Source organism: Fundulus heteroclitus, chromosome 6 (assembly GCF_011125445.2).
Source record: "Fundulus heteroclitus isolate FHET01 chromosome 6, MU-UCD_Fhet_4.1, whole genome shotgun sequence".
Taxonomy (NCBI): domain Eukaryota; kingdom Metazoa; phylum Chordata; class Actinopteri; order Cyprinodontiformes; family Fundulidae; genus Fundulus; species Fundulus heteroclitus.
Window position 1 is genome coordinate 413,722 of NC_046366.1, and position 6,619 is coordinate 420,340.

The following is a 6,619-nucleotide window of genomic DNA, read 5'->3' on the forward strand; positions in this document are numbered from 1 at the left end:
GACGCCACAATCTCCCAGGTGATCGATATGGCGTCGACTGGTCGTTTTCCACCAGCCAAGGATGTGGACAGCGGTTTGGCCCCATACATCATACGGAAAGATGAACTGTCTGCACTTCAAGGCTGTTTAATGTGGGATAATCGAGTTGTAGTCCCACCCAAACTACGTCAGCACGTCCTGGACGAACTCCACGCCGGACACCCGGGCGTGGTCAGGATGAAATCCCTGGCAAGAAGCTACGTGTGGTGGCCGGGTCTGGATGTGCAGATGGAGGAGAGGTCCTAGTGAGTGATAATGGGCCTCAATTCACTTCTGAGGAATTTGCCCACTTTTTGAAATCAAATGGCATCACGCACAAACGCTCTGCTCCTTTCCATCTGGCAACGAACGGCCTGGCAGAGCGTTTCGTGCAGACATTCAAACATTCACTGAAGTCGTCCAGGGGTACAGCTTCGGTCCAACGGCGACTCGATGCTTTCCTGCTACAGTACAGAAACACCCCCCACGCCACTACAAAAGAGGCACCTGCGACGCTGTTTCTCCGTCGCAGACTGCGCACCCGCCTAGACCTGCTGAAACCGAGTGTGTCAGGAGTGGTGGATCGAGCGCAGGAGGACCAACGGTGTCACCGTGATGCACACTCTAAAGAAAGAAAGTTTGAAGTGGGAGATCCGGTGCTTGTCCGGGACTATCGGAAAGGGGAGGATAAATAGATGACTGGTACGGTTACATCACAAGCAGGCCCAAGGTCATACCAGGTCGAAGTGGCGTCAAATCAGCAGTGGAATCGTCACGCAGACCAGATGGTGGCCTGTCATCCCAGCATCATGCAGCCCGCCGCAGAGAAACAACCAACACCTACTGCAGTCGTGTCAACGGCCATGCCTGACACCGGTGATGCGTCGGAGACCGCGAGCCCAGTGACGGTAACAAGCTCATCACTTTCAGGTCAGTCAGAAACGCACATCAACCCTGCAACACCCCAGCCAACATTGAACAGATATCCAAGGCGGGTGTGCAAACCACCGGACAGACTGACACTTTAAACAACCTGTAATGATCTCTGAAATATTTATGTAGCAGCATAAATAGTACGCTGCCACTTTAAGGCCAAATTTGGCTGCTGCATATAAGCAGGTCTCCACCTACCACAAAGCTGCATGCGTTGTGATACTGAACCCAGCTGCTTCTCATCGTGGGTCAAATTGTGCTGGACTCCTTTGTTGCTCCTCCGACTTCTGGATTGACCTGTCCTGTTGTTTGCTGGCAGGAAGGTAAGGGCTAATGTGGCTCAGTATTGTCCACACCAGTTGAACAAAGCCTTCATTTAACATTTTGTTGCAGCTGCACTGCGAAGGTGGAATTGGGGATTTGTTTACCTGGCAGCGTGGTAATTCACCAGTCACAGGTACGCAGCTACTGCAGATCATGGTACTAATCAGAACATGTATTAATAATCTATTTTGTTTTAGCCATCTGACGAGCCTCTGACCAGCTTTCAACATGGAGTGACACTCGTTGCTGTTTTGCCTAGAAAGAAATGTTTTAAAAAGACTTATCTGAACTTTCCCCTGCTGTCAGGGGCATCTGTGGCACAATTAATGGGATGCAGTGCAATATTGTAGTGTCATTGTATCACTGTTGATTATATGGATCTAATTTTGTTTCATTTAGGGACTGAGGCTTCTGTGGTGGCGGTGGTGACCCTTGGTGGCGGTGTTTTTGTTGTGTTTTGGAGCTCCCTTTCCTTGTTTGCTGTGTTTTGTAGTGTCCAGGGTGGTCCCTTTTCTTCACCAGATGTTGCTCCTCTTCTCACCACCTTCCCTTCCATTGGTAAGCCTCGGTTCCCATTGAGATTTAAACATTTGTATATTTAATTTTTTTCAATGCATCCACTGTTTTAACCATTCAAGTTCAGGTTACTGTTAAATTAAAACCATGTAAATTTAATAGAATTTTGTGCAAATTTCTATATCGTGTCTCCTTTCCAGCAGAACTTGCCTGTGTCCGCATTATTTTCCTGGAGTTATTCCAGGTGGCATTGTTGATCTTCCATATTATCAACTTTAACATTTGTGTTACCTAAAAGAAAATCCACCCTTAGGTTGCCACATTTTGTTAACGAGTGTTGTCTCAAGAAGGGGGCAAAATAATCCCCCGACACACTCAAGGTGTTGAGGCAGTCTACCCTCACCCTTAAGTTAGGATATTATGTTTAATAACTGTTCGGTTAGTTACAGATTTAATGTTACTGTTTAAAGTTTAGGTTCCAGAGCAATGCTCTTTCAAAGACCTTTTTGGGGATCCTGGTAACTGAATAAGAGGGGAGGAGTTGTGATATATTGGTATTTCATTGCGTGTCACTCCGCACCACCAGGTGGTGCCCTCGTACCTCCAATATGTATTATGGGATGAATTCAGAATAAAGCAGTGTAAAAGTGACCATCTCAGAGTCCAGTCATGCTTGTGTGAACTCCAATCTTTGGAATTTTAATGAAAGCAAATCTTACAGAAACTCAGGCAGAAGCAGCAACGGGGAGAACACAGGAGCATGCAGAAGGAACACAGAACGACCTGACAACGGGGAAACAAACAGAGAGAACCTAAATACAGGCTGGGGATCATTAACAGCAGGTGAGGTAAATCAACTAATTAACTGAAACAAGTCCACAACTCAGAGGATCTTGACACCAGTGAGAAGCTTTAGTTGGAAAGTGCATGTCCCTATAGAAATACATATACATAGACCCAGGTGACATCATATAAAGTGCTTGTGGTTGTCTGATCAGCAGGAAAGAAGCAGAGGAATAAGATAAAGAAAGACAGAGATTTATAAAAAAGTGCAGAGAGTGAGAAGAAAGAAAAAAGATTACAACCCATGACCCAGAAACCCAGCTGTGACTAGAAGAGGACCGATACAGGTTTTTAAGGCAGATATAGATACAGTTTATTTTGACATCAAGCAAACCGATGCCCGATACGTGGGGCCGATATATCACACCAGTGTTGTACATTGGAGAAGAGGAAAAGCATCTGCTGCTGTGACTGCACAGCTCTTTTATTTAGAGGTGTCATGTCTCCTGAGATAAAACGGCTCTAAATATTGAAATTAGGCTGTGCTCTCTCCCTGATCACTCTCTCATGAACTGACTGCAGACTGGGGGCCATTTGTAGCCCCTGTACTGATTTTGAGTGGCCCCCAACTGCATTTCAACAAAGATTTGGTCCACAAGCACATATGGTTGATGCAAATGGAAGATTTTAGTTTTTAATTAAGGCAAAATTATTACAGGAAAGTTAAAATCCTATGATTGAAAATGTTAAGTACAACACAAAGTTTTCATCTTTTAATAAACAAAATTTTGACATTCTCTTTAATTTCATAGTAACATCTATCCAATGACATTTAATTATTCAAATGCAGACTTTGCAGCATTAAATTAATTAATTATCTATAAATTAATAAATTAGGAGTTTGCATGTTCTCCCTGTGCATGCGTGGGTTCTCTCCGGGTACTCCGGCTTCCTCCCACAGTCCAAAAACATGACTGTTAGGTTAATTGGCTTCTCCAAATTGTCCTTAGGTGTGAGTGTGTGTGAGAATGGTTGTTTGTCCTGTTTGTCTCTCTGTGTTGCCCTGCGACAGACTGGCAACCTGTCCAGGGTGTACCCTGCCTCTCGCCCAGTGAACGCTGGAAATAGGCACCAGCAACCCCCGCGATCCCATGAGGAATAAGCGGTTTGGAAAATGGATGGATGGATGGATAATAAATTAATTATTTGCTTTGAATTCAATTGTGAAAATTGTCTAATTATAGCAAGTGTTTTGAAAGAACAATTGACTCAAATACTGTTCTTATATTGCTAGACCAAAAAGAGTCCAGTTTATTATTGTTAAAGAGTGATGGTGTGTTCATGGTTGTAGAACTTTTCAGCTTCCATTATGATGCTGTCAAAACACTCATCCAGGTAGCTCTGGCTGGTCAAGGTCTCCACGTCCAGTGTGTTTTATTATGAAATTTGCAACAATTGTTACTTTGTCTAATTTTAAATGATTGGCTTGTTCTTACCTGGGTGGATTGAATTGATATTATGTGTATAGCGCATTTTTACTTACGCACAGCTCTTGTTGGATCTCAGCCGTTCATCTCTCTCTGCCAACCCAATACTTAAGCAGGTTTGTTTCACCAAATAATTTGTCATAATTTAACTGGGTAACTGCTTCCAGTCCAGAAAACCTAAGGAGTGATACATTAATATTTAGAACCACTATGAACAGAGTGGGTCAAATCAAAATATAATTTTATTGTTTTCAAACCAGGAACCACGTCTGAAGAAAAATAAATAAATAAAAAGGACTCCGAATTCTTTAACCTCACGTGCTGTATCAGATCTATGGATTTAATGAGGCTTTCTCTGATTTTACACTGAAAGTTGTTACGTTTTGTCTCTGAAGTTTCCATCCATCCACCTCATGCATTACAAGGCAGTGGCTGTTGTCCTTTCCCTGCTTCCAACCCATCTTTTATGGAGGACTCAGAGCACCCGAGGGGGGCAGCAGTTTTCTTCAGCAGCGCTGGCCACTCTGGGGGAGCTCAAGCTCAGCCAACATCTCATACTTCCTCTACTGACGAAGCAGTCCACAGCCTGGGAGTAAGTACGCAATCAAACCAATAAATATATCACCACAGTTAAAAATCTTTTAAGCTATTAACATGTCCTCCTCACTCCTGCCATAGCTGAAGCAAAAGATCTAATAAAAAGCTTTAAATTTTAACTCTGTCAATGAAAATCCCCAGCCGAGACAACGGTTTCTTTGGGCACTGGCAACCCTTGGGGAGCTCGAGTCCGGGCAATGCCTGACGGTCTCATCGCTTTAAATTGTGACTTTGTGATTAAAAATAGCCAGACGAAGGAGCAAGCTACTTTGACACCTGGGAGCTTGGACCCCAGGATAGTCCTGGAAGCTCCCTCGGCTGAGAGGCCCAACGTTTGCAAGCTAATCGGCTACGCCTCTCCTCTTCTGTCTCTCTTCAAAGCAGATAGCAGATGTGCCTTATTTTATTATTAGATGCATGATTCAGATATGTATCCTGGTGGATTACTTCAAGACAATCTTGCATATACAGTGCTAGAAAACTGATTTGTATTTTTTTTCTTTGATTTATGTTTTTTTTATATTTATCTTTGTTTACCATTCCCACAGATTTCTTTCTTCACTAGGGTCATGTAGCAGGACAATTCAACCTTTGAATTGGCTCAAAAAACAAACAAAAAACTGTTAATGTTAAAATATCCTCCAGTTTAGCCGAATTAAAACAATTTTTATTTATTTAGTAGAGCTTTCTGAGCTATCTAAAATTTTAGCTTCATCTAAACCTTCTACCTGTATGTTAGACCCAATCCCAACCAAGTTGTTTAAGGAGGTATTCCCTCTGATCAGTGGTCCTATTTTAGACATGATTAATCTATCCTTGGTAAATGGATATGTACCACAGGCTTTTAAAGTAGCTGTTATTAAACCTTTACTTAAGAAACCATCTTTTGATCAAGATGAGTTAGTAAATTACAGACCTATATCTAATCTTCTTTTCTTATCTAAAATTCTTGAGAAAGTAGTTGCTAATCAACTATGTGAACATTTACAAAGTAATGACCTACTTGAGGAGTTTCAGTCAGGCTTCAGAGCTCATCATAGCACTGAAACAGCTCTGGTGAAGGTCACCAATGATATTCTCATGGCCTCAGATAATGGACTTGTGTCTATACTTGTCCTGTTAGATCTCAGTGCTGCATTTGATACAGTTGATCACAATATTCTCCTACAAAGACTTGAGCATACTGTAGGGATTAAGGGAAAAGCATTAGGCTGGTTTAAATCTTATCTGTCGGACAGATTCCAGTTTGTTCATGTTAATAATAAATCTTCCTCAAACTCTAGGGTCACTTGTGGAGTACCACAGGGTTCAGTCCTTGGACCAATTCTATTTACTATATATATGCTTCCGATTGGCAAAATTATCAGACAGCATGAGATTAATTTCCACTGTTATGCTGATGACACTCAGCTATATTTATCCATAAATCCTGATGAATCCAATCAGTTACTTCGACTGCAGTCATGTCTTGATGACATCAAAAGCTGGATGACTTTAAATTTCCTGCATTTAAATTCTGACAAGACAGAAGTTGTAATCTTTGGGCCAGAGTCTTCAAAAAATAAAGTTCTTAATCAATCACTTAATCTGGATGGCATTAACTTGGCCTCTGGTAATAAAGTTAAAAATCTTGGTGTTGTTTTCGACCAAGACATGTCATTTAAATCCCATATTAAACAGATTTCCAGAGTTTCCTTTTTTCACCTCCGGAATATCGCCAAAATTAGAAACATTCTGTCCAGGAGTGATGCTGAAAAACTAGTCCATGCATTTGTTACTTCAAGGCTGGACTATTGTAATTCTTTACTATCAGGAAGTCCACAAAATGCAGTTCGAAGTCTTCAACTGATTCAAAATGCTGCGGCAAGAGTTCTGATGAAAATCAACAAGAGGGATCATATTTCTCCAATTTTAGCTTCCCCTCATTGGCTTCCTGTTAAATCAAGAATAGAATATAAAAT

The 6,619-nt window shown here is 41.8% G+C and overlaps 1 long non-coding RNA gene across 1 annotated transcript; it reads left to right on the top strand.

Annotated features, from left to right (window-relative positions):
- The first annotated feature begins 1,173 nt into the window (after positions 1 to 1,173).
- LOC118563374 lies at positions 1,174 to 1,827 on the top strand. The gene is made up of 3 exons (XR_004931167.1): positions 1,174 to 1,274; positions 1,345 to 1,408; positions 1,473 to 1,827. It is a non-coding gene; the product is annotated as an uncharacterized LOC118563374 (long non-coding RNA).
- The last annotated feature ends 4,792 nt before the right edge of the window (positions 1,828 to 6,619 follow it).